The 26,411-nt window shown below is 43.8% G+C and overlaps 1 long non-coding RNA gene across 1 annotated transcript in view; it reads right to left on the minus strand.

The window, feature by feature from the left end:
- Window positions 1-5,320: 5,320 nt before the first annotated feature.
- LOC129700318 (uncharacterized) overlaps window positions 5,321-26,411 on the minus strand; it is a 121,299-nt gene continuing 100,208 nt past the window's right edge. Inside the window, exon 3 of the long non-coding RNA XR_008724035.1 lies at window positions 5,321-5,613. This is a non-coding gene — a long non-coding RNA (uncharacterized LOC129700318). The remainder of the gene's footprint in view (window positions 5,614-26,411) is intronic.

The raw sequence follows: 26,411 nt of genomic DNA on the forward strand, positions 1-26,411 counted from the left end.
GTAATACATTGACAATAGACAATAGGCAATAGGTGCAGGAGTAGGCCATCCGGTCCTTAGAGCCAGCACCACCATTCAATATGATCATGGCTGATCATCCCTAAATAGTACCCCGTTCCTGCCTTCTCCCCATATCCCCTGACTCCACGATCTTTAAGAGCCCGATCTAGCTCTTCCCTTAAAGGAAAGAATTAAAGGGATGGTATGGCAAGTAGAAGGTGACCAGAGACCAGCCAAGGAACAATGTAAGCATTCTGTAATAAAATTCTGTCATGACCTTAGTGACCTTGTGTAAATGTAGATAGACACAAAATGCTGGAGTAACTCAGTGGGACAGGCAGCATCTATGGATGGCAGAAATGGGTGACGTTTCGGGTCGAGGTCCTCCGTCACCAATTTTTTCTCTCCCGAGATGCTGCCTGGACCGCAGAGTTACTCCAGTAATTTGTGTCTATCTTCGGTTTAAACCAGCATCTGCAGTCCCTTCTTACAACACCTTGTGTAAACATAGTGTAACTATGTCCAGCTGTAAATCACTAATTGCTAATAGGGGTTCAACCGAGAAAGGAGTTGATAAATTAAAGTGTTATATCTGATGTGTTGGTTTTGCACATCAGCAAGGTCTAACTCAGCTGAGATGCACTCAGTGGTTGGGACTTCACCTTCGGATTTGGACACAATCGGTGCCAAAGGAAAACTGCAATTTGTGCTGTGGACGGAGCTGCCTGCCATTGACTGGAGGTCCACCGGGCATTGTATAGTATATATATGATCTCTCCACAATAAAGCTTGCACTGATTGATACCTTGTCTATGTGGTATCCAATTCTGAAACCAAATAGTTGCAGTCAAAACAACTAGAGTAAGAGCTGCTTGTTGCATTTCATACCATTGACCTACACAATGATGCTAATGTTGGGTGTTGCTGAGATCACTTGGCTTCATATCTCATTTGAGCCACAAAACTCCCTAAAATAAAATAACTCTGCTCCAGAGGTCTGTCAGTGGAGAACGTCTGGCTTTGACAACAAGGGAGCCTCAGAGTGTAGTTGTACTTAAAAATGAAGTCATTGGATATTTGGGGGGAAACGGTACAGGCTGGAGTTGCAACGGAGCCAGTTGTCGCAGCCCAGGTGCCTCAGCTACATGGGTAGCAGGCAATGTGACTACTCCTACTATCACCTCTTTGACCTTGTACATATTGTTTTGCAATTTTATTCCAATTCTTTCATCATTCATTTTAATCATCCTCAAATAATAGCATCTTGCTTTTCTTGCTTTTATAAAGAATGGTGTGAGGCAAGTAGCAATGGAAAATAAAATAAGGAAATCAATATAGAAACATAGAAAATAGGTGCAGGAGGAGGCCATTCAGCCCTTCGAGCCAGCACCGCCATTCATTGTGATCATGGCTGATCGTCCCCAATCAATAACCCGTACATGCCTTCTCCCCATATCCCTTGACTTCACTAGCCCCTAGAACTCTATCTAACTCTCTCTTAAATCCATCCAGTGACTTGGCCTCCACTGCCCTCTGTGGCAATGAATTCCACAAATTCACAACTCTCTGGGTGAACGTTTTTTCTCACCTCAGTCTTAAATGGCTTCCCCTTTATTCTAATATGTGTGAAGAAACGGCTTGATCGAATGACCAATTATAAAATCTAAATGTTTAATCATGTACAAGATAAATTTGTTTATATTCATTGCAATGAAACATTAAATATTTAAAATGTTGTATTGTTAAACTCTACTGATTGTTCTTCAAAATGCATGAACAAAAAAATAATTTATAGTCAAATTTATCAGATTAGTATTTGAAATAGTTTGTAACTGATCAATCTATTTTTCAACCTGTTAAATGCTGGAGAAGATATGGAAATACAATAATGCTAAATTAACTACTGTGAAATGAAGAATTGTAAGATTTTTATCCAAATGTTTTCAAGTATTTGCCATCAGTTAAAAACAGCTAATAATTCATAGTAGGTAGACAAAAGTGCTAGAGAAACTCAGCGGGTGCAGCAGCATCTATGGAGCAAAGGAAATGTGCAATGTTTCGGGCTGAAACCCTTCTTCAGACTGATTCAGAATAATTCATAGTATTCAAAGTATGCAAATAAAAAAAGTAAATTATTACCCATATTTCTGATCCACAATTTAAAGAATCACAACATTCTTCTGCCTCAATTTAAGGAATGTGCAATATATTGTATTTAATCATAAAAGGAATGTAGGAATTACAAATCAAAATAATTTTGCCATATACCTTTGCTAGACAAACTAAATAAACTGCACTTAGAAGTCTGCAGAAATCACCCAACAAAGCTCCAGCCAGACACACGTTTTTATTGTAGACCAGCAATATGCTTGCATATTAATAAAATAAATTGTTAAAATTACTCATCATTGTGAAAGCATCCATTGATACATTTTCCTTAAACTAAACAATTTAGTTTATCGCCAAATGCTCTAAATATTTGTTTACTTTGGACATCAATGCCTCCTTAGGTTCCACAATACAGATATATATATATGTCTATATAATACAAACAAATGATGTAATAGGCATTAATATTTTAATGAAGTCTGCATTAAGTGGCAGTAAAAGTTACCGGATTGTATCTGATTTGATATTCACAGCATTAGATAACGATCTTTGGGATGTACAATTCATGAAGAAAGAAAAAGGTCAGAATGCAGGTGTTATGAAAAGTTCAGAAATCTTGTTCTTTTTTCCCTCAGTGTGTGTATATCTTCTTTGAGCATAGAAAGAGGTTGGCATTTGGAAAAACCAAACGATGATGCTAATGGCATTGAAAAATATCCTCAGGAGCAGATGATGCTGACTCTTTGAAATACCAAGGAGTAATAACAATATGGATGAGTAGCGCATAATTGCATTCAGCCTTAAGCTGAAATTTTGTTATTTTTCACAGATGATTTGCATCTTTCATTTGATTTATTTTGCTGGCAGCTAAAGCTTATATAATAACAGAAGACATTGACGTAAACATCAGCTTCAACAAGTAGTGAGCTACTATTGCATTGCGCAACGAGAACAGTTATGAAAATAGCACAGCAGCGTTTTAAAGTCATGGGATGATTGGTGTGTATTAACTATGTTTCAAGAGGAAATGTTTAAACTGCACATTGGAAGGCTGAGTTGACAATGATTAATGCTTCACCCAGAAAACTGATTTAATGATCAGCGCGAACAACAAACAAAATGAATTTCAATGGTGTGTTTTGTCAACATAAATAGCCGCATGAAGCAATTTTAATATCCATTCACTCCAGATGTTACGGAAAATAATAATGCATGTGGATGCAATTAAATGTATTGGTTCATTCAGCATGAGCTTTAAAATTGCTTCAAAATAAATATTTATATTTTGGAGTTACAATGTTAGAATTCAGATATAACGTGTTGTTTCTTCATATTTATTTATTGTTTCATAGTATCATAACTCAAGTTACAGTTGCATTGATTAAAATGATCAAACATAGCTATCAGTGGGTTTTAAAATCAATTGAAACACTATAAGTGTTAGTTCAACAATTTGACTACTTTCTGAAAAAGCAATAGAAAGAGCTTCAGCTTAATTCTAGAAGGTGAAATATCTAAAGGAACCTACCTGAAAGTTGGTAAATATATTACATGGGGTTTGTTTTATGTGGAGCCTAAAGATAAATAAGTTGTTTAAGAAGGAACTTCAGATACTGGAAAATCGAAGGCTTGGGTACTCAAAAGAAGACTCATGTATGCCAGTTTGATCATTCTTCTCAACTAGCTTTGTTTAGTGTGATGTGAAAAAGATGATCCAGAATTTTAAGCATAAATTTAATTGAACCCTAAATGAATACCAATAGTCTTCCTTAGACAAAAATGCTGGAGAAACTCAGCGGGTGAGGCAGCATCTATGGAGTGAAGGAATAGGAGACATTTCGGGTCGAGATCCTTCTTCAGACTGATGTGGGGGTGGGGGGGTGGGGACGGGAAGTAGAAAGACAGTAGGCTGTGGGACAGCTGGGAAGGATAGTTTGTTTTTAAAGCACATTTTTTTCAAAGCTTATCTACTCACACACTGGTTACCCACAAAAGGAGCTGATCACCTTTGGAATGTCAATTGGCAATTTCCCTCCTCAGATGCTGCCTGAACCACTGAATTCCTCCGGCACTTCGCTTTTTGCTCCAGAATCCAGAATCTGCAGTCCTTTGCTTCAACACTAATCCATAAGTTTTGAGATTTTTTTGGACAACTTCTTTACTAACAAAACTAACTATTCTAAATAGAAAGTCATTTTGAATACTTCATTATAAATCTTTTGCAGTAATTTCAAATCATAAATATTCACGTTCTAAATGATTAAAGTGCTAATTTGTGTCATAATTTGGTGGTGTTAATCATGCATCAAACACTTAAACATATACATAAACCAGCGGGCAACTCAAGAACCAGGGCAAGGAATCTTTTTAGAGTTTTAAAAAAACATACTTTAAAAATATGGCAGTTTTGTATACAACATGTATATAGCATTGAGCAAAAACTCATCAGTCAGGAAAATAAAAAGTAACATCCAGCAATTTCGAATGGTTCCATTGCAAGCAGAAAATCTTCCCCCCCAGGATGAAAACGCCCTTTACCTCAATCCAACTTAGGAAATGTGATAGACACAAAGTGCTGGATTAACTCAACTGGATCAGGATGCATCTTCTGAGACAAAAACAAAGGGTAATGTTTCAGCTCAGAACCCTTCTTTAGACTGAAAGGTAAGGATTAAATAGGGGTGGGAGGTTTGTTAAACAATCTTTACGATTAGAATAGTTGGAAAGTGTGAGAGGTGTATTAGAGTGGAGTCTGCGAGAGCCTTCTTGAAGGTGAAGAAGTAAGAAAAGCTAGGGAAGCTAAAAAGGAAAGGGTTTCCCTAAAATAGGCAGGGTTTTTAGGGAATCATAGCAAATATATTTGTTTGTATTATTTCACAAAAAACAATTGAACCATCAGCCTGATCACAGTGGCTGTACAAATTATGTTCCTTGTGAAATATAATAACTTATTGTTCTCTTATAATCAGGGCACTTTCTTCCTGGGGAGATTAGAAACAAGTTCATTTTAAACTATAAGAAGGTACACAAAAATGCTGGAGAAACTCAGCGGGTGCAGCAGCATCTATGGAGCGAAGGAAATAGGTGACGTTTCGGGCTGAAACCCTTCTTCAGACTGATAGGGGGTGGGGGGAAGGAAGGAAAAAGGGAGGAGGAGGAACCCGAGGGCGGGAGGATGGGAGGAGACAGCTCGAGGGTTAAGGAAGGGGAAGAGACAGCAAGGGCTACCAAAATTGGGAGATTTCAATGTTCATGCCTGACGGACGTAGGCTACTCAGGCGGAATATGAGGTGTTGTTCCTCCAATTTCTGGTGTTGCTATACACTAAATTATCTACGTCAGACTCAGGATCTTCATAGAGTTCAAAAAAATTGCACAAACCTCTCTGTGAAGTCACAATTAGGATGTTCGAAGGTGCTTTGATGACAAAAGATTTGCTCTAGAGAGAACTTTGCGATCTCACTGAGCCAATAGTGTGAACAGCCCTTCCTTCCCTGGTGAAATCTGGTGAAGAAAAGGGCAATAGGAACATGAGAGAGTTTTCAACAGCAAGGGATCTTACAGATAATAGAAGGTGTTCATCTGATAGAGAAGCCTTTTATTGACGAGTAAAAACAAATAATTCACTGACATTGTTCCATACATTAAATTAAATCATATTCACTAATCAATTAACGGATTAATTTGACAAAATCAGGGCATTTAACCCTGATTTCCTATAAATATAATTAATAAATACAGTCCGAGCATAAACTTCCTCATTCAGAAATCAAAGCTTATGAGACTCCGGCAGGAAAATAAAGTGAAGGCTAAAGAGGAGAGCAGTTATAAACTTATTTTGAATGAGCAGGATCAAGGGTTTACATATCACCCCCCTGCTCCTATTCCCTATGTTCTTATCCTGTTCCAATATCCGCATGGATTAGGCTTATGGTTTCTGCACTAATTATCCACAGATTTGGAATATATTTATGGAAGTTCATGTTCTCTATGCTGTGTTCCACCTGGAAGTTCATGTTCTCTATGCTGTGTTCCACCTGTCCATTAAGTAGGCTGCACTGATTACCCACACTTTCCAGTTTGCAGTTCTGTCATAAATAATATGCCAAGAACATTAATTCAAAATATCTTCCTATTTAGGGGTTCCTGAGCTAATTAGCTGCATCTGCAATTTATTTACAGTCTTTATTCATAATAATTAGTACCAGCATTAATTTATTATGTCTGTCATTCACTGATTTCCCCACGCTATTCTTGCCATTTATTTATCAACTTTAAAAGAATAATCCATTGTACCTTTCTACATTGATTTCATTTCTGAAGAGATAAATTGACAACTTCCTGAAAAGAACGGCAATGAAATTTATTCGTAATTTATGCTGGAAACTAATTTAAAAAGTGGTCATGGTAATATAGTGCAAGATTGTATTGCACTATATTACAGCCACTAAAATAAATTTGGGATGGATTTGGCTCGATACCATATGAGTAATGTCCGTATTAGTATGATATTGAAAGGTTAACAGGCCTCATTCATGTGCCAACCCTACTTTTTGGAAAGTCACCAGCATTTCCACTCCTGGTGTCTGCACCCCTTGTCTGGCAGCTTTTGCAGTTAATAGCAAGTAGACATTAAAACAATACTTGTAGGTGTGTCTATCATGTCAGCAATTCATAGAAACATAGAAAATAGGTGCAGGAGGAGGCCATTCGGCCCTTCGAGCCAGCCATTCATTGTGATCATGGCTGATCGTCCCCTATCAATAACTCGTGCCTGCCTTCTCCCCATATCCCTTGATTCCACTAGCCCCTAGAGCTCTATCTAACTCTCTCTTAAATCCATCCAGTGACCTGGCCTCCACTGCCCACTCTCACAGTTCAGCCACAGTTTTTTTTAACGTTCAATCTCCAACTTAGGTAGGACTCCAATACAAAACAGTAATCAATAACACATCATTGCTAAAATGTAAACGATCGATGCCTTTTATTTAATAAAATCCCAAAGACGTAAAGTGCAATGTATAGATTTGATTACCACACAATTTGAATTACATGAAACAACTAACTTGAACTCAAGACCCAGTATAAAGTATAATGGGAAATTGTGTTAAATGGCTTTAGGATAGTAAAGTCAATTGTAATTATTGCAAGAATGTAACTAATCAACTTGCTCGTGTCAGAAAGAACAGCAGATGCTTTTTTAAAATCGAAGGTAGACACAGTAACTCCGCGAGACAGGCAGCATCTCTGGAGAAAAGGAATGGGTGACGTTTTGGGTCGAGACCCTTCTTCAGACTGATGTCAGGGGTGTGGGCGGGACAGTGACAGTAAGACTGGTGCGAGAACTGGGAAGGAGGAGAGGATGGAGAGAGAGGGAAAGCAAGGGTTATTTGAAGTTAGAGAAGTCAATATTCATACCGCAGGGGTGTAAGCTACCCAAGCAAAATATGAGGTGCTGTTTGGGAATATGAGGTGCTGTTTGGGAAAATGTCAGATTGGGAATGAGAGGGGGAGTTAAAGTGCTGAGGAACCGAGAGATCAGGTAGGTTAAGGCGGACTGAGCAGTGAAACGATCGCCGAGCCTGCGCTTGGTCTCACAGATATACAGGAGTTGACACCTGGAACAGTGGATACAGGAAATTAGGTTGGAGGAGGTGCAAGTGAACCTCTGCCTCACCTGAAACGACTGTCAGAGTTGCATCTCCTGTGGGTTGCAGGGGAAAATACCTGGAGTAGAGGTGGTTTGGGTGGAAAGTGACAAGTTGACCAGGGAGTTGCAGAGGGATTGGTCTCTACGGAAAGCAGAAAGGGGTGGAGATAGGAAGATGTGGCCAGTAGTGGGATCCCTTTGGAGGTAGCAAAAATGTTGAATATGCTGCATTCAATGGCTGATGGGGTGGAAGGTGAGGACAAGGGGACTCTGTCCTTGTTACAAATGGGGGAGGGGGAGCAAGAGCAGAGCTGCGCGATATCAAGGAGATCCTAGTGATAGCCTCATCTATAATGGAAGAGGGGAACACCGGTTCCCTAATGAATGAGGACATCTCCGATGACCCAACCAACTTACTTCATGAGTACTGGACTACACCACCCATTATATTAGGAATCCAAAAAATAACTCAAAGACTTTGAGAGAATGACCTGCAATAATGCTGGAAACCAAGACTTACATCTGGAAGCCCTAGTTTCCAGCTTGGTTGCTGCCCTTGCACAGTAGTGCGCTGGTGGAATTCTCATGGGGCCCAACAGGGCAAAGTGAAATGCCACAGGCTTAGTTGTGCACTAATCCTAGTCAGATGAATGAAAGGAAATGGCTGCCAGATAAATGGGGCTATTTTCCTTATTTATTTATTTTTCTATTGCCTGTGCACCCTTTGTATATAGCACATAGAACAGTACAACACAGGAACGTGCCTTTCAGCCACAATGTTTGTGCTGAATATGATGCATAGCTGAACTGATGTCATCTGCCTGCACATGATCCATATCCCTCTATTCCCTGCACATCCATGTGCCTATCCAAAAACCTCTTAAACGCTCATATTGCATCTGCCTCCACCACCACTCCTGGCAATTGGTTCATGGTGTCCATCACCCACTGTTTAAAAAAATGCCCAGCACACCTCCCCCCTTTCACATCATAGCTTAGCCCTCTAATTGGACATTTACACCCTTAGAAAAAGGTTCGGACTGTCTACCCCATCTGTGCCTCGCATAATTTTATCTACTTCTATCAAGTCTCCCCTCAACCTCTTACATTCCAGAGAAAACAATCCAAGTCTATCCCCTCTCTTTAGCTGAGATCCTCCAATCCAGGTGGCATTCTGGTAAATCTCCTCTGCACTCTCTCCAAAGCATCCACATCTCCAAACTATCCCAGTTGACTGTGCCTGAACCACACTGTCAGTGGACCACCAACTTCCTGACAGACGGGAAGCAGCATGTGAGGCTGGGAAAGCACATCTTAGACCCGCTGACTCTCAGCATAGGAGCACCGCAAGGCTGCGTATTCTCAATCCCTTCTCTCCATAGATGCTGCTTCGCCCTCTGAATTACTGCAGCGTTTTGTGTCTACCAAAGATTGCACCTCCACATACTCCTCTGTCAAGCTTCTCAAGTTTGTGGATGACACAACCCTGATTGGACTGATCCAGGATGGGGAGGAGCCTACCTACAGACAGGAAGTGACACAGCTGGCGTCCTGGCACCATTGCAACAACCTGGAGCTCAATGCTCTTACGACAGTTGAATTGATTGTAGACTTTAGCAGAGCTCCCCGTCCCGTCAGCCCACTCAGTATCAACAACACCACAGTCACATCTGTGGAGTCATTTAAGTTCCTTGGAACCATCATCTCCAGGGACCTTAAATGGGAGGCCACCATCGACTCCACAGTCAAAAAGGCTCAACAGAGGATGTACTTCCTGCGGCAGCTGAGAAAACACAATCTGCCACAAGCAATGATGGTCCAGTTTTATTATGCCATCATAGAGTTTGTCCTCACCTTCTCCATCATGGTCTAATTTGGCTCAGCCATCAAGCATGACATCCGGAGGCTGCAGCGAATCGTCCGATCAGCTGAGAAGGTTACTGGCTGCAACCTTTCCCCCTTTGATGAACTGTAAACTGCAAGGTCCAGGAAGTGAGCGGGTAAGATCATCTCTGACCCCTCTCACCTTGGCAGCAAACTCTTTGAATCACTTCCCTCTGGAAGGCGACTTTGGACTGTCAAAGCCGCCACAGCCAGACATAAAAACAGCTTTTTTTTCCACGAGCAGTAGCTCTACTCAATAACCAGAAGTATCCTTTAGCTCTGGTGTTTTATTTAATTCTTAACATGTTTAAATTATAATGTTTGATTCTAAATTGTTTACTGTATATTGTGTTGTTACTTGTGAACAAAGCTCCAAGGCAAATTTCTTGTATATATACATACTTGGTTAATAAAATTTATTCAATTCAATTCAATGCAATTCAATTCAATTCAATTCAATCTTTCCTGTAATGGGGCGATCATAATTGCATGCAATATTCCAATTGCAGCATAAACAAAACCCTATAAAGCTGCATCATGGGTTTCTCTCTCAATACCCCAAGGCAAGTATACAATATGCCTTCTTTACCTGGCTACTTGTGTCACCACCGTCAGGGAGTTATGTACTTGGACCCCAAGTTCCCTCTATACATGAATGCAGTTAAGGTTCATATCATTAATTGTATACTTTCTCCTTCATTCAACCTCCCTAAGTGCAACCCCCTCACCAACCCATCTACATTTATATCACAAACTGCTAAGGTCCCAACATAGATCCCTATGGAATTCCACTGGTCGCCAACCTCCAGTCAGAATATCACCTTCCCCCACATTCTTCTGTCTTCTATAACTAAGCCAGTTCCGAATCCATACAACCAAATCATTGTGAAACTTTTACATCTTAATCTATGGATTGGTCTACCATGAGGAACTTATCAAAAGCCTTATTAAATTCCATGTATACACCATCCACCGCCTTACATTCATCAATCTCCTTTGTCGCCTTCTCAAAACGTCAATCGAGTTAGTGAGGCATGGCATGCCATGTAAAAAGCCATACTGACTGTCCTAATTAGCCTATCCTCTTCCAAATGGAAGTAAATCCTATCTCAAAGAATTCTCTCCAATATTTTCTCTACCACTATGGTTCCCTTCCCTACACTAGTGAGAGGCTCACCAACGTATAGTTCCTGTATTCTCTCTACTTCCTTTCTTAAACAAAATAACAACATTGGCCTCTCTCCTGTCCTCTGGGACCTCGCTGGTGGCTAGAGAAGGAACAAAGATCCTCATCAAGGCCCCCACAATTTTCTCCCTTGCTCCCTCAATAACCTGGGTATAAATTTCATCAGGGACTTATCCATTAATGTTCTTCAAGAGCCTCAGCACCACTTCCTACTTGATCTCAAACCACCTTACCATATTTATATTCTCCACATTGACCTTGCTGTCCTCCAAGTGCTTCGCCTTGGTAAATATACTGTAGATGCAAACTACTCATTTAGTACCTCACCTACATCCTCCAACCCTAGGCAGAGATTCCCTCCTTTATCTTTGAGCAGTCCTATCTGCTCCCTGGCCACCCTCATATTTTTAATGTACGCCTAAAATGCCTTGGGATTTTCCTTAATCCAACTTGCCAATGACATTTCATGCCACCTTCCTAAAACTTCTAATTTTCTGAACTGTATATTCTTTAGCAGATTCTAAAACAGTCATTAACATTCAGTGGTCCCAACCACGCTAACATATACTGAATCTGGGACACTTCTCTCTCAAACACATATTGTGACACAACAGGTTGCCTGAACTGAAACTGTCCCAGCACATATCACATGAAGCTCCCAATGGAAGATTGTATCCGAGGGCTGAATAGGAATAAACAGTGTTGCTGACGGGCAGGCCATCAGTCAGGGGAGATCTACATCATTGTTTTTAGTTGATCCGGGAATGGATTCAGATTCCATTATGTGCATTTTACTCAAAGCACTTACAGTTGGCTGCTAAATCTTAAATCACTAGCATCCTCCACAATAATTCTTGATGCCAGTGCCCTGCAAGGATGAGTTCTCTGCCCCCTACAAAACACCCTATGAACTCATACTGTAACTGTACAGCCAAATTCTGCTCTAACTCCATCTACAAATTTGCAGATGACATCACTGTGGTGGGCTGGATCTCAAACAACGGTGAGATAGAATAGAGAAAGGAGATAGACAGTTTAGTGCATGATGTCAGGGCAAAAGCCTCTCCCTCAATGTCAGCAAGACAAAGGATTGAGTTATCGAGGTGCAGGGAGATTTAGGAGGCTGAAGAAATTTACCCTTTCTCCAATGACACTTATCAACTTCTACAGATGCATCGTAGAAAGTATATCATTGTGCTGCATCACACCTTGGTTTGGAAACAACTCTTTCCAAGACCACAATAAATTGCAGAGAGTTGTAGATGTAGCCCGGTCCATTAAACACACCAGACATCCCATCATTGACCCCAGCTATACTTCACGCTGCCTCTGGAAAGCAACCAATGTAGTCAAGCGCCTCTTCCATCCCAGTCATTCTTTATTCTCACGTTCCCTTCAAGCTGAAGATATAAAAGCATGAAACCACATACCACCTGACTCAGGAACAGCTTCTTCCCCTCTGTTATCAGACTTCTGAATGATCCATCCATGAAACAGGATATGGTCCCAATTTTTCAAGACATTTTGCAGACATTGGACTTTTTCTCTCTACAGTGAGAATTTATTACACTACAGTGCTGAGAAACTATATTCTGCACGCTGGTATTTTTTGTCTTTGCTCTACCTGTTAAGCTTGTGTTTGCCTTAATTGTATTCATGCATAGTATTATCAGAAGAGGGTACAACGTATTATAGTAACTCAGCAGGTTGGGCAGTATCTCTGGGGAACATGGATAGGTGACGTTTCTGGTCGAGACCCTGCCTCAGACTGATAGTATTACCTGATTTGACTGTATAGCAAGCAAATACAAGGTATTCACTGTATCTCAGTACATGAGACAATAATAACTCTTTAAGCTCTCTTTTTAGCTCTTAGGGCTAATGGAATCATGGTGAAAAAGCAGGAATAGGGTACTGATTTTGGATGATCATATGATCATATTGAATGGCGGTGCTGGCTCGAAGGCCCAAATGACCTACTCCTGCACCTATTTTCCATGTTTCTATGTTTCTAATCTAATCTGTGAAACTTCACAGATTGCATTGGATGAAGAGGGCAGCTATAGTCATTATTCATCCAGGTGATGTTAGTCTTATTACACCTATCACAATACGATCCATAATTTGTACAACGAACTTCACCAATGACATATCTCCTGTTCCAGTCGGAGTGCAAGGACACCCACAGGGTCTCTCTGTGACTACAATGGTAAATCTTACGCTCATTTGATGACTAAAACACTAATTTGACGGCTGTTCCATAAAATCTCAAGATGCCAATGAAGCAGAATAACTAAAAATAGCTAACATATTGAGGAGAAGTTCTCCTTTGAAGATTGAGATTTATGAACTGTTACACTGGAAGATTGAGTTTCATCTGAATAGCTTTGAGTGAAGAACTGTGAAATGGAGATGAGCAGAAAGATTTATAGGGCCAAACAAAGAAATCGCTAAAAACTAGTGAACAGGCACAAAAAGTGATTAAAAAGGCTAATGGAAAGTTGGCCTAAACCTCAAGACAGCAATATAACAAAAGAGTTGAAGTTGTGTGCAGATCTTCGGAGCTGAATCTTATTGTCTTCTGGACATTAGAAATCAACGAGGATATTTAATCATCAGAGGAGGTGCTGAACTCTCAAACCCATGACATCTACTGTCAAGAACATCAAGGTCGAAAGCCAGTAGGGAATCTCAGCACCTGCAGTTACCTTGCAGGTCACCAACACTCTGACATGAACTCTGCATTCAGAAAGTATTCAGACCCCTTCATATTTTCCACATTTTGTTACGTTACAGCCTTATTCTAAAATGGATTGGATTAAAATCTTTTTTTTTTATCATCAATCTACACACAATACCCCACAATAAAAAAGCAAAAACAGCCTCCGTTTCATGCTCTGCGGATAACTCTGGCTCGGCCACCATCCGCCCTCTCTCCGCCCGCGACACAGCGAGCCCGGCTCCGTCGAGGACCAGGTCCACGAGCGCTTTGGTCGCCTACAGCCAGGGCCGGGTACGAGAACCAGGTTGGGTTCCAGGCCCTGGCGCTGCTCTACGACCTGGGTGGGTGCTGGGGTAGGGAATGGGAGTGAGGGGAGGAGTATGAGGGAAATGAGGAGGAGGGAGATGGGGTGGTAGATGGAGATGGGGGAGGGGGAGGCAGCACCGAGCCCTGCTTATTACCCGCTGGAGAGGGACACCACAGGTCCCGGGATGGGCAGCGCCTCGGCGGCTCCTGCACGTGGATGCGGACATCGGGATGGGCCCTAACGCACCGCAGCATTACACGAAGAGAGGGAGTGCCGCAGCCCGGCCCACAGCACGGGGAAGGGAAGGGAAGGGCGGGGGGGGGGGGGGGGGGGGGAAGGAGGAGGGGGGAGAGGGGTGAGGGGGGGGGAGGGAGGAGGGGGGGGGGGGGGAGGGGGGGGGGGGGGGGGAGGGGGAGGGGAGGGGGGGGGAGGAGGGGGGGGGGGGGGGAGAGGGGGGAGAAAGAGGGGGAAGGAGGGAGGGAGGAAGGGGGGGAGGAGAGGAGGAGGGAGGGGAGGGAGGGGGAGGGGAAAGAGGGGAGGGAGGGGGAGGGGGGGTAGGGAGGGAGTAGAGGGAGTAGAGGGAGAGGGGGTGAAGTGCAAGGGGTTAGGGGTTAGGGGGGGGGGTAGAGGAGTCTGGGGTGGTGAGCAAGGTGGGATAGAGGAGGGAGTAGAGGGAGAGGGGGACAGGGAGGGGTGGATTTGATGGGAGGGGGATGGGCATGAGTGGTGGAATATTGCATTGGGGGAACAGGGTTGCGTTGGGGGAATGGGTGAGTGGTGGAATATTGTGTTGGGGGACCAGGCCTCCCGTGTGACAGGGGGGGGTCCCACATCGTCTAGTACTTTCTGAATGCACTGTATGGCTCTGTTCTTTCATTGTCATTGGGTCTAAATGCTGGAATTCCCTCCCAATATCACAGTGGAGGTATCTTTACCAGATGACCTGCTGCAGCTGTGTGTGTGTGTGTGTGTGTGTGTGTGTGTGTGTGTGTGTGTGTGTGTGTGTGTGGTGTGTGTGTGTGTGTGGTGTGTGTGTGTGTGTGTGTGTGTGTGTGTGTGTGTGTGCGTGCGGGTGCGTGTGTGTGGTGCGTGTGGGTGCGTGTGTGACTGTGAGGGTCGAGAGGGGCAGTGGAGCAATAGCACTGGTCTTGTCAGGAACACCCAGATCCTGACAAATTAACATGAAAATAGATTCATCAGAATGATTCTTGGGGCAAAAAGGGGTTATGAAATCGAGGATATAGAAGAAAGTAGATTTAGGGCTTGACAAGTATAGAAATCACTCAAAGCGATGTGCAGGCATAAAAAGTAATTACGAAGGCTTGGCATTTATTTCAAGAGAGCTAATATACAAAGAGCATGCTCTAATTGAAGTGATTATTTTGATAGAACGTTTGGAAAGATTTTTTGAAGAGGGCAGATGAAGAACAGTTATTTTCTCTTCTGGGAGGATCCAGAATAAGAGACCTTGCCTTAAAACTGATGACTGGGCTGTTTAGCTGAGAAGCAGACACGTCGCTTCACAAAAAGTGTGGTGGTCTGGAAATCTTCCCCAAGAACGCCTAGGTCAGGTGCAAATCTCAAAACTACGCTAAAGTGATTTATCTTTTTTTAGATGTTTAAAAATTCAAGAAGCAGGATAAGTACACGGGAGGGCTTAAACTAGATTGGCAAGGGGGGTGGGATCTCGTGCAGGCCAGAGGCACATGAGTGGCTAGAAGTTGGTATGGAGGGTGGTGTGGGGAAAGGTTAGTGGACAGAATAGGCAGGTGAAAGGCAGAGAGAGAGGAAGGAGGGTTGGTTTAAACTGCACATATTTTAATGCAAGGGGACTGACGGGTGAAGCAGATGAGCTTAGGGCATGGATAGGTACGAGCGACTGGGATGCGGTAGCCATGACTGAAACCTGGTTAAGGGAGGGCCAGGACTGGCAGCTCAATGTTCTGGGGTACAGGAGCTTCAGGAGAGACAGGGGTGAGGGAAAAAGAGGAAGGGGGTTGGGGGTTGCATTGTTGGTTAAGAAGGATGTCACGGCAGAGTTCAGAGTTGACATTACGGACGGTTCGTCTAGTGAGGCTACGTATATGGGTGGAGCTGAGGTACAAGAAAGGGATGATCACCTTGTTGGGGGTGTACTATAGACCCCCGAAAAGTCAACAGGAATTAGAAGAACAAATGTGCTGGGAGATTGCAGACAGCTGCAGGTCAAATAAGGTTGTTGTAGTTGGGGATTTTAACTTTCCCAATACAGATTTGAAAAATCATAGTATTGGGAAATTGGGAAGGGCAAGTTAATGAAGTGTTTGTGGAGGAGTGTTTTGTGACCAGCGACCACAGTTCGATTTGGTTTAAGATAGTTATGGATAGGGACGGAGAGGGTCCACGTGTTAAAATGCTCAACTGGCAAAAGGCCAACTTTGAAGGTATGAGAGAAGGTGTCACTCAAATTGACTGGAGCAGGTTATTAGAGGGGAAAGGAACATCAGCCAAGTGGGATGTTTTTTTTTTAAAGTGTGTTGAAGAAAGCTCAGGATGTGTACGTCCCCATTAGTGAAGGGCAAAGCAGGCAAAGGTAAGGAAGCTTGGCTGACAAGGAAAATTGGGACATTAGTCAAAAACAAGAAGGATGCATGGGACATGTATAGGCAGCTGGAAACAAGTGCATCCCTGGAGGAGTTTTGGGAACTAAGGAGTAAACTAAAAAAGGAAATCATAAGGGCAAAAAGCGGCCAGGATTTAGCTCTGTCGGGTAGCATTAAGGACAATTCCAAAAGATTTTATAAATACATAAGGGGGAAAGAGGTAACTAGAGAGAGAGTGGGGCCTCTCAGGAATCAAAGCGGTCACCTAGTCACCTCTGTGTGCAGCCACAGGTGATGGGCAAGGTCCTAAATGAGTATTTCTCCTATGTATTTACCGAGCAGAAAGACAGTAGGACGGAGAAAATTGGAGTAGAAACTGGAAGTGTCTTGAGAGCAGTCAGGGTTACTGTCAAATAAGTACTGAAGGTACTGTCATGTTTGAAGATAAACAAATCTCCAGGGCCTGATCTGATATATCCGAGGACATTGAGGGAAACTAGAGAGGAAATTGGTGGTTGAAATTTATGAGTCGTCCTTAAATACAGGAGAGGTGCCAGAAGATTGGAGGGTGGCTAATGTTGTACCTCTTTTCAAGAAGGCCGGCAGGGAAAATGGAACTATAGGCCGGTGAGCTTACCATCTGTAGTTCGTAAGTTACTGAACAGTTTTCTAACGGATAGGATATACAGGCATTTGGATGGGCAAGGCCTGATTGGGGATAGTCAGCATGGTTTTGTACGTGAGAGGTCGTGTCTCACAGATCTGATTGATTTTTTTTGAAGACGTGACCAAAAAGGTTGATGAGGGCAGAACTGTAGATGTTGTGTACATGGACTTCAGTAAGGTGCTCGACATGGTTCTGCATGATAGTCTCTCTGGAAGGTTAGATCGCATGGTATCCAAGGAGAGATAGCTGAATGGATAGCAAATTGGCTCCATGGAAGGAAGCAGAGAGTAATGGTGGAAGGTTGCTTCTCAGACTGGAGGCCTGTGACTAGTGGCGTGCCTCAGGGTTCGGTGCTGGGCCCATTACTGTTTGTCATCTACATCATTGATTTGGATGAATACATACAAGGCAAGATTAACAAGTTTGCTGATAATCCAAAGTGAGTGCTTTTGCAGATAGTGAAGATGGTTGTGAATGATTGCAACAGGTTCTGGATCTATTGGCCTGGTGGGCCGAGGAATGGTTGATGGAATTTAATACGGAGAAGTGTGAGGTGCATGGTTCTTTGAAGGTTGAGTCGCAGGTAGATAAGGTGGTCAAAACGGCTTTTGGCACTGGCGTTCATCAGTCAGAGTATTGAGTGTGGAAATTGGGAGGTCATGTTGCAGTTGTATAAGATGATCGTGAGATCACATTTAGAATATTGTGTTCTGTTCTGGGCACCATGTTATAGGAAAGATATTGTCAAGCTTGAAACGGTTCAGAAAAGATTTATGAGGATGTTGCCTGGACTAGAGTATGTGAGCTAAAGGGAGAGGTTGAGTAGGCTGGGTCTCTATTCCATGGAGCACAGGATGAGGGGAGATCTTATAAAGGGATACAAATTCATGAGAGGAATAGATCGGATAGATGCACAGAGTCTTTTGCCCAGATAGGGGATTCGAGGACCAAAGGACATAGGTTCAAGGTGAAGGGGAAAATATTCTGGGGGGTAACTTTACATATTATTTGATCTGAATATGTTCTAAAGCTAGTCACTTTTACTGCACAATGGATTAAAAAAATCATGAAAAATCCCTGAATTTATATTTTATAGCTGCAAATAAATATCATAAAGGTAGTTCTGCGATAATATGCTTGTCCATAACATGGATTTGATTGATGAAATAAGGGATACTATGGTATTGTATTGGCCGAATTGGTTACTCGGGAACTAGAGAACCACTTAAAAGTTGGGTTGGAAATTTATCTGCAGAAAGAAAGTCTTGGACTAAAAACTGTTTTCATGTAATTTCCCCAAAGTAGATAGATTTTCCAAACCCTTTCTCCCATTAACACAATTGTTTTTATAACCCAATTTCAATAATGTGGAAAAAAAACCCCAAAGTGCTGTAACTCAGCAGGTCAGGCAGCATCCTTGAAGAACATGGATAGGTGACGTTTCAGGTTGGGACCCCTCTTCAATTTCCAGGGATGTTGCCTAACTCACCGAGTCACTCCAGCACTTTGTGTTGTGAGAGCACCCTCTGCTTTGGATGCCCTCTGATCCCCATCACTGGCAGATAGGTCAGGAGAGGACGAACCCCAGCAGCATTGGTAATGGCTGGGTCCAATTAGCTGACATCAGATTGTTTGAAGAAGGGTTTCGACCCGAAACGTCTCCCATTCCTTCTTTCCAGAGATGCTGCCTGTCCAGCTGAGTTACTCCAGCTTTTTGTATCTTCAGATTGTCCTCATTACCTTACACAATTCCCTCTATTCGCATCTTCTTCAGTACAGATCAGTCATAATTAGTACACCTTCACCACCTCTCTCAATTATCATTACAACTTCTTGCACCTCGCTCTCATTGGCATTCCCTCTTGTTGTGTCCACCCTTCTCCTCTGCAAATGAAATAATTTGATTTTTTAAATTTTTATTTAACATAATGAAAGTCACTGATCACCTTCACAAGTGCTGCCTGACAGTTTCAAGTCAAGAGTGTTTAATAGTTATATGCACTGGGAATGGAACAAAGAAATTCCTGCTTTATAAGTGCATTAAAGACAACAACACAACAAATAAGTATCCAATAAATGATCTGTTACTCTAGGTAAACCAGACCATGATAGTATAAGGCAAAGTGCAACATTATTAGTGTAGCATTTTCCAGAATTTTCTGTTTTTATTACAATTGGATCACTAGTTCAGCAAATCTTGCGGAAATGAATTGAACTGATTGAAAGCAATATATTAGAATTGCAGTAAACCAGATAAGTTTGAAATATTCATCGTTTATCAGTATCTGAAAATAAGTTAACATTTGAGAGTATATTGCATTTAGAAAAATTACAGATAGCTGGCAGCAGTGTGGAAGACATCAATTCAAATAAATGGAGCTAGTGATGTTGCAAATCACAAAAGCAAAGCTTCAGTGGTTTATGAGCATTAGTAAAATTGCAAGATACAATTACTGTCTTCAACTCCCTGTAGAACATCTGTTATTCCTTAAAGTATTCCATCTGTATACTTCTGAACGTTAATTTTTGATACTTGTGCAGCAGTCACTAGCTCAGCTCAGTGAAGTTTGCATGACATAGATAATTAAGCTGATACTTACATAAAAGCTAAGGGCACATGGCACTCTGATTGAATGCACACATTCAGCTTTGGTGTGATATGATTGGAAGGGAAATTAATTTAACTCCTTTGATTACCTTGACCCATTCCTGCCAATTACTTTAATGCTGCAGACCTAAACAGCATACAGTCTACTGGCCAGTTAGATAGGCTCCTACAATGACCCCACCAGAAAGGTCCAGTCCTGGTGATTTTGTCCATCAAAGCTGCCAAGAAATTGATAAAGTTATTGATCATAATAACAGAAGTGTCAGGATGTTCTTTCTGCCCCTTCAACTAAATAATTGGCTTCTTGGTTTATGTAGGGTACTGCTATGCATCCTTTATTTGATGGCTTTAGGATAATTGATGGGAATTTCAGACAGAATGCTAAGACCATTTCTTTAATCAGAGGTCTGTAAATCTTTGGAATTCTGAGTACATCCCTGGTTAAGATTCATGGACTTATAGACATAAAAGACATGAAACATAAAAGACAATAGGTGCAGGAGTAGGCCATTCGGCCCTTCGAGCCAGCACCCCCATTCAATGTGATCATGGCTGATCATCCCCAAACAGTACCCCATTCCTGCCTTCTCCCCATATCCACTGACTCCGCTATCTTTAAGAGCCCTATCTAGCTCTCTCTTGAAAGTATCCAGAGAACCGGCCTCCACCGCCCTCTGAGGCAGAGAATTCTACAGACTCACAACTCTCTGTGAGAAAAAGTGTTTCCTGACCTCCATTCTAAATGGCTTACCCCTTATTCTTAAACTGTGGCCCATGGTTTTGGACTCCACCAACATTGGGAACATGTTTCCTGCCTCTAGTGTGTCCAAGCCATTAATAATCTTATATGTTTCAATAAGATATCCTCTCATCCTTCTAAATTCCAGAGTATACAGGCCCAGCCGCTCCATTCTCTCAGAATATGACAGTCCCGCCATCCCATCCCAGGAATTAACCTTATAAACCTACGCTACACTCCCTCAATAGCAAGAATGACGTTCCTCAAATTAGGGGACCAAAACTGCACACAATACACCAGGTGTGGGCTCACTATGGCCCTGTACAACTGCAGAAGGACCTCTTTGCTCCTATAGTCGACTCCTCTTGTTATAAAGGCCAACATGCCATTCGCTTTCTTCACTGACTGCTGTACCTGCATGCATACTTTCATAGACTGATGAACAAGGCCCCCCAGATCCCGTTGTACTTCCCCTTTTCCCAACTTGACACCATTCATGTAATAATCTGCCTTACTGTTTTTGCCACCAAAGTGGATAACCTCACATTTATCTATATTAACCTGCATCTACCATGCATCTGCCCATTCACCCAACCTGTCCAAGTCACCCTGCATTCTCATAGCATCCTCCTCACAACTCACACTGCCACCCAGCTTTGTGTCATCTGCAAATTTGCTAATGTTGCTTTGAATTCCTTTATCCAAATCATTGATGTGAGTATGAAGAATATGAGTATTGAACAATAAAGCAGAAATATGGCCATGGATGTTACTGAATGTCTCAGGAAATAATAGGTCTCCAAAGGCTTGATTGTTTTATTTTTTTTTTTACCTTTAATCAACACTTGAGGACCAGGAAGTTATGCAATGTGGTGATGGGCAATGGAGCCAAGTAGGGGAGGATAATGGATCTAGGTAATGAGGGAAGGAGTGGGGATCGAATGAGAGAATGCAGGGAGAGAGATCCCAGGTGGACAGGTGGTAGTTAAAAACAAACGTGGGATTGTGGGCTACCTGAAAATGGAAGGTTCAATGTTCTTACCATTGGTTTGTAACCTACCCTAGCAGAATATGATGCGAGGTTCTTCTAGTTTGTATTTGGCGTCACCGTTGCAGTGGAGAAGGCCAAGTACAGACACACCAGTGTGGGAATGTGTAAGGGAGTTGAAAATACACCAGGAGCTTAAGATGGCTGTTGTAGACAGACGAAGGGAACCCTTCAAAATGGTTAGCTAGTCCTGTACATCTACTACAATGCCATTAACACTGGATGGTTAAATTAAAGGCACAAGAAATAACAATGCAGGATTCTGTAGCAAATGAACTATGGACTGTTGTTGATTTCTCTCAGCACTTTGGACATTTTATGCACTGGTATTGGAGTTAGTACTTCATTAATATTTGTTTATTATATGTTTAGATTGAGTATTGTTTACAAAGTCTGTTTGCTGCTGCAAGTAAGAATTTCTTTGTTCTCTTGTCGGTACATATGGTAATTAAGCACACTTAATTCTTGAAAAAAGAGAGCAGTCAGAGAAACTCAATGGGCCAGCAGCATCTGTTGAGGGAAATGGATGATTCTTCATCCAAATTGAAAAAGTGGAAGCAACCAGTATAAAGGGATGGTCGGCAGTGGGGGAGGGCAAGGACTTTGGTGGATACCCAATGAAGCAGATTGGCAGATAACAGTCAGGTGACGGGTGGAAGGGTGGAGATAATGATGGAAGCTGGAGAACAAAGGCTGCAGATTCTGGTATCTGATGGAAAAGGAAGTGAAAATGAATGGGGTGGTGGGAGATGGGAACGAAAGAAGAGAGATTCAAGAGATTCAAGAGGACAATGAAATTCTTGCTTTGTTTCAGCAGAACATAGTAGGCATTGGCTACAAAACAGATCAGTGTCTATATTACTAAAGGTCTGTTCTTGACCAGTTTTGGCCATCTGTGCTGCGATTTCCGAGAGAACGCTGCCACCTACGGCCGTCATTTTTGGCCACCTCGCTCAGAGCCCCCCTCCGCCATATGTGTGCCGAGGACTTTTTATGTCGATGCAAAATGACAGAGATATTAATGTTTTTTTACAAAATTCCCCATTCTCTCTGCTGCCACCGCTGGAGGCAGGGGAAGGGACTATAAAACCAGGAAGTGGTGTGCCTCAATTAGTCTCTGCAAGCTGGAGCTCTGTCAATTCGTCTCTGTCACTCTGAGCTGTGAATGACACTGAACAAATGTCTGCAGCACTGTGAGTACCCTTAATTTGGTTTGAAAATGAAAATATAGTTAGTTTGAAGTAAAAAAGCACTGCCTGCAAATGTTTGTTTGGGTTGAATTAAAAAGGCACTCGCTCTCTCCCCCTCTCCCCCTCCCTCTCCCCCTCTCTCCTCCCCTCCCCCCCCCTTCTCTCTCCCCTCCCCCTCCCTCCCTCCCCCCTCCCCTCCCCCCCCCCCCCCTCCCCCCCCCTCCCTCCCTCTCCCCCCCTCTCCCTCCCTCCCTCTCTCCCTCCCTCTCCCTCTCTCCCTCTCCTCCTTCCTCTCTCCCCCTCTCCCTCCATCTCTCTCCCTCTCCCACTCACTCTCTACCTCTCTCCCTATCTCTCTCTCACCCCCTCTCTCTCTCACTCTCTCTATCTATCTATCTCCTCCCTCCTCCCCCCTCCCTCCCCCTCTCTCTCTCTCTCCTCTCTTTTCATCTCCCTCCCCATCCCCTCCCCCTCTCTCCCTCCCCTAAACCCCCCCATCCCCTCCCCCACCCTCCCTACCCCTAAACCCTTCCCCTCCAAACACCCCTACTCCATCCCCCTCCACCCTGCTCCCCACCTCTCCCCTCTCCCTCTCCCCCCCTCTCAGCATCCCCTCACTCTCACCCTCTCCTCTCCTCCCCACCTTTCCCCCCTCACCCACCCTCCCTCTTATCCTCCACTCCACCCCCCCCCCTATCCCTCTTGCCCCTCTCTCTGTGTGTCTCTGTCTCTCTCTCTCTGTGTCTGCGCCTTCTCTCTCTGCCCTCAATTTCTACCCCCGCCCCCTCCGCCCCTCTCTAGATGTGACTGCAAGCTGGAGGCTATGTGTCAGTAGATAGGGTGGTTATGGGGTAAAAGGAGCAAATTAATAATATTAATATAATATCAAGGGGGGTAATTAGTGTGAGTGCGGGGGGGGGGGGGATAGTTAGTGTGTGTGACACTGCATGCCGCCTTCCCCCCCCCCCCCCCCCCCACACTGCACGTTGGGGGAACAGACCCAACGGGTCTGCACTTGGTCTAGTATCATTATATAAATATATATACACATGAATAAATAAACTGATAAAGTGCAAATAACAGATAATGGGCTATTAATTTTCAGAGTTTTGTCCGAGCCAAGTTTAATAGCCTGATAGCTGTGGGGAAGTACCTATTCCTGAAATTGGTCGTTGCAGTGTTTAGGCTCCTGTACCTTCTACCTGAAGGTAGCAGGGAGATGAGTGTGTGGCCAGGATGGTGTGGGTCCTTGATGATACTGGCAGCCTTTTTGAGGCAGCGACTGCGATAGATCCCCTCGATAGAAGGGAGGTCAGAGCCGATGATGGACTGGGCAGTGTTTACTACTTTTTGTAGTCTTTTCTTCTCCATGGCGCTCAAATTGCCGAACCAAGCCACGATGCAACCGGTCAGCATGCTCTCTACTGTGCACCTGTAGAAGTTAGAGAGAGTCCTCCTTGACAATCCGACTCTCCGTAATCTTCTCAGGAAGTAGATGCGCTGATGTGCTTTCTTAATAATTGCATCAGTGTTCTCAGACCAGGAGAGATCTTCAGAGATATGCACGCCCAGCAATTTGAAGCTCTTGACCCTTTCAACCATCGACCCGTTGATATAAACGGGACTGTGGGTCCCCATCCTACTCCTTCCAAAGTCCACAATCAGTTCCTTGGTTTTGTTGGTGTTGAGGGCCAGGTTATTGTGCTGGCACCATATGGACAGTTGCTCGATCTCTCTTCTATACTCTGACTCATCCCCATCAGTGATACGTCCCACCACAGTGGTGGCGTTAGCGAACTTGATGATGAAGTTCGTACTATGGCCGGCTTCGCAGTCATGAGCATAGAGTGAGTACAGCGGGCAGTGCCGGATTTATGTGTAAGCTAAAGAAGTTATATCTTAGGTCTCCCACTTTCTAGGGGGCCCCCCAAAAAAATTGATGGGCCTCAAGGTCTAGGGGTCCTCCGGCCAAGGCAGAACACCTACCGTTCAACTCTGGGCGGCCCCCCTCTCTATCTCTCTCTCTCTCCATCTCCCCCCGCTATCCGTGTCCGGGCCACCGGGCTCCGCTCGCTCCTCATCCGCCGGCACGGCAGGCCGCCTTCCACATGCGCACAACCACAGCCAGCACATCATCGGCCGCCCTGCGCATGCGCACTGCAACGGCAACTTGTCGGCGCTGGGCACTTTCTCCCTCGCTTTGAATTGTGGGAGATTTGGCCGCCATGGCTGTCCGGTCGTTGGGGGCCTCACAAGTGGAACAGCTTAGGGCCTCTCTTCATCTAAATCCAGCACTGACAGCAAGGTGCTGAGCACGCAGCCCTGAGGTGCTCCCATGCTGATTGTTATCGAGGCTGACACATTTCCACCAATACGAACAGACTGTGGTCTGTGAATGAGGAAGTCGAGGATCCAATTGCAGAGGGATGCGCAGAGACCCAGTTTTGCGAGTTTGGTAACCAGCTTGGAGGGGATGATTGTATTAAATGCCGAGCTGTAATAAATGAATAACAGCCTGACATGATTTTTTGTTGTCCAAGTGGTCCAGAGTGGAATGGAGGGCCAGTGAGATTGCATCCACCGTTGATCTGTTGTGGCGGTAAGCGAACTACAGTGGGTCCAGGTTTTTGTCGAGGTAGGAGTTGATTTACACCATGATCAACCTTTCGAAGCACTTCATCACCACAGACGTTAGTGCCACTGGTCGATAGTCATTGAGCCACGTCACCTTACTCTTCTTGGGCACTGGTATAATCAAAGTCCTTTTGAAGCAGGTGGGAACCTCAGACCTCAGGTTGAAAATGTCCGTAAAAACTGCAGCTAGTTGGTCCGCACAGGTTTTTAGAACACGATCAGGTATACCATCAGGTCCAGGTGCTTTCTGAGGGTTCACCCCTCTGACCGATTTCCTGACGTCGGCCTCTGAGACTGAAATACCATCACAGCGAATGGGGGCTTTGGAAGGCACATCAGTATTCTCCCAATCAAAGCGTGCGTAAAACGCATTGAGCTCATCAGGGAGTGATGTTTCGTCGACATTCGAGCTGCCTCCTGGTTTCGCCTTGTGAGAGGTGATTGCATTCAGGCCCCGCCACAGCTGCCGAACATCTGTCTCATCCTCCAGTTTGGAGCAGAAGTCCCTTTTGGCCTTTTTGATGGCCTTACCCAGGTCATACCTGGACTTTTTGTAGACCATTGTATCATCAGACATGAATGGTGTGATCTTCAGAAGAGTGTGGATCTCAAAGTTCATCCAAGGTTTCTGATTGGGAAACATTCGGAAGGTTTTTGTAGGGATGCAGTCCTCCACACATTTCTTAATGAAGTCTGTAATGACTATGGCATATTCGTTCAAGTCCGTTGCCGAGGCCTTGAACATTGCCCAGTCTACAGACTCCGAACAGTCCTGGAGTTGTTCCTCTGCCCCCCCCCCCCCCCCCCCCCCCCCCCCCCCCCCCGACCAGCTCTGTACTATCCTCACCTCTGGGCATGCGCTCTTAACCTGAGCAGTGGGAGGCGGGGAGGGGATTCAGTCCGAGGAGTGTTGGGGGAGTGTGAGAAGAAGGATCCATGAAGGAGGACCAGGGTAGGTACAAATGAGAAAAGGACATAGGTGGTGCAGGTTATGCAAAATTTATGCCGCTGGGTTATGTACTATCTAGGTGGAAAATGAGGTGCTTTTTATCCATTTAAATGAGTTAAGGTTCCTTGCCATGCGA

Source organism: Leucoraja erinacea, chromosome 1, assembly GCF_028641065.1.
Source record: "Leucoraja erinacea ecotype New England chromosome 1, Leri_hhj_1, whole genome shotgun sequence".
Classification (NCBI taxonomy): domain Eukaryota; kingdom Metazoa; phylum Chordata; class Chondrichthyes; order Rajiformes; family Rajidae; genus Leucoraja; species Leucoraja erinaceus.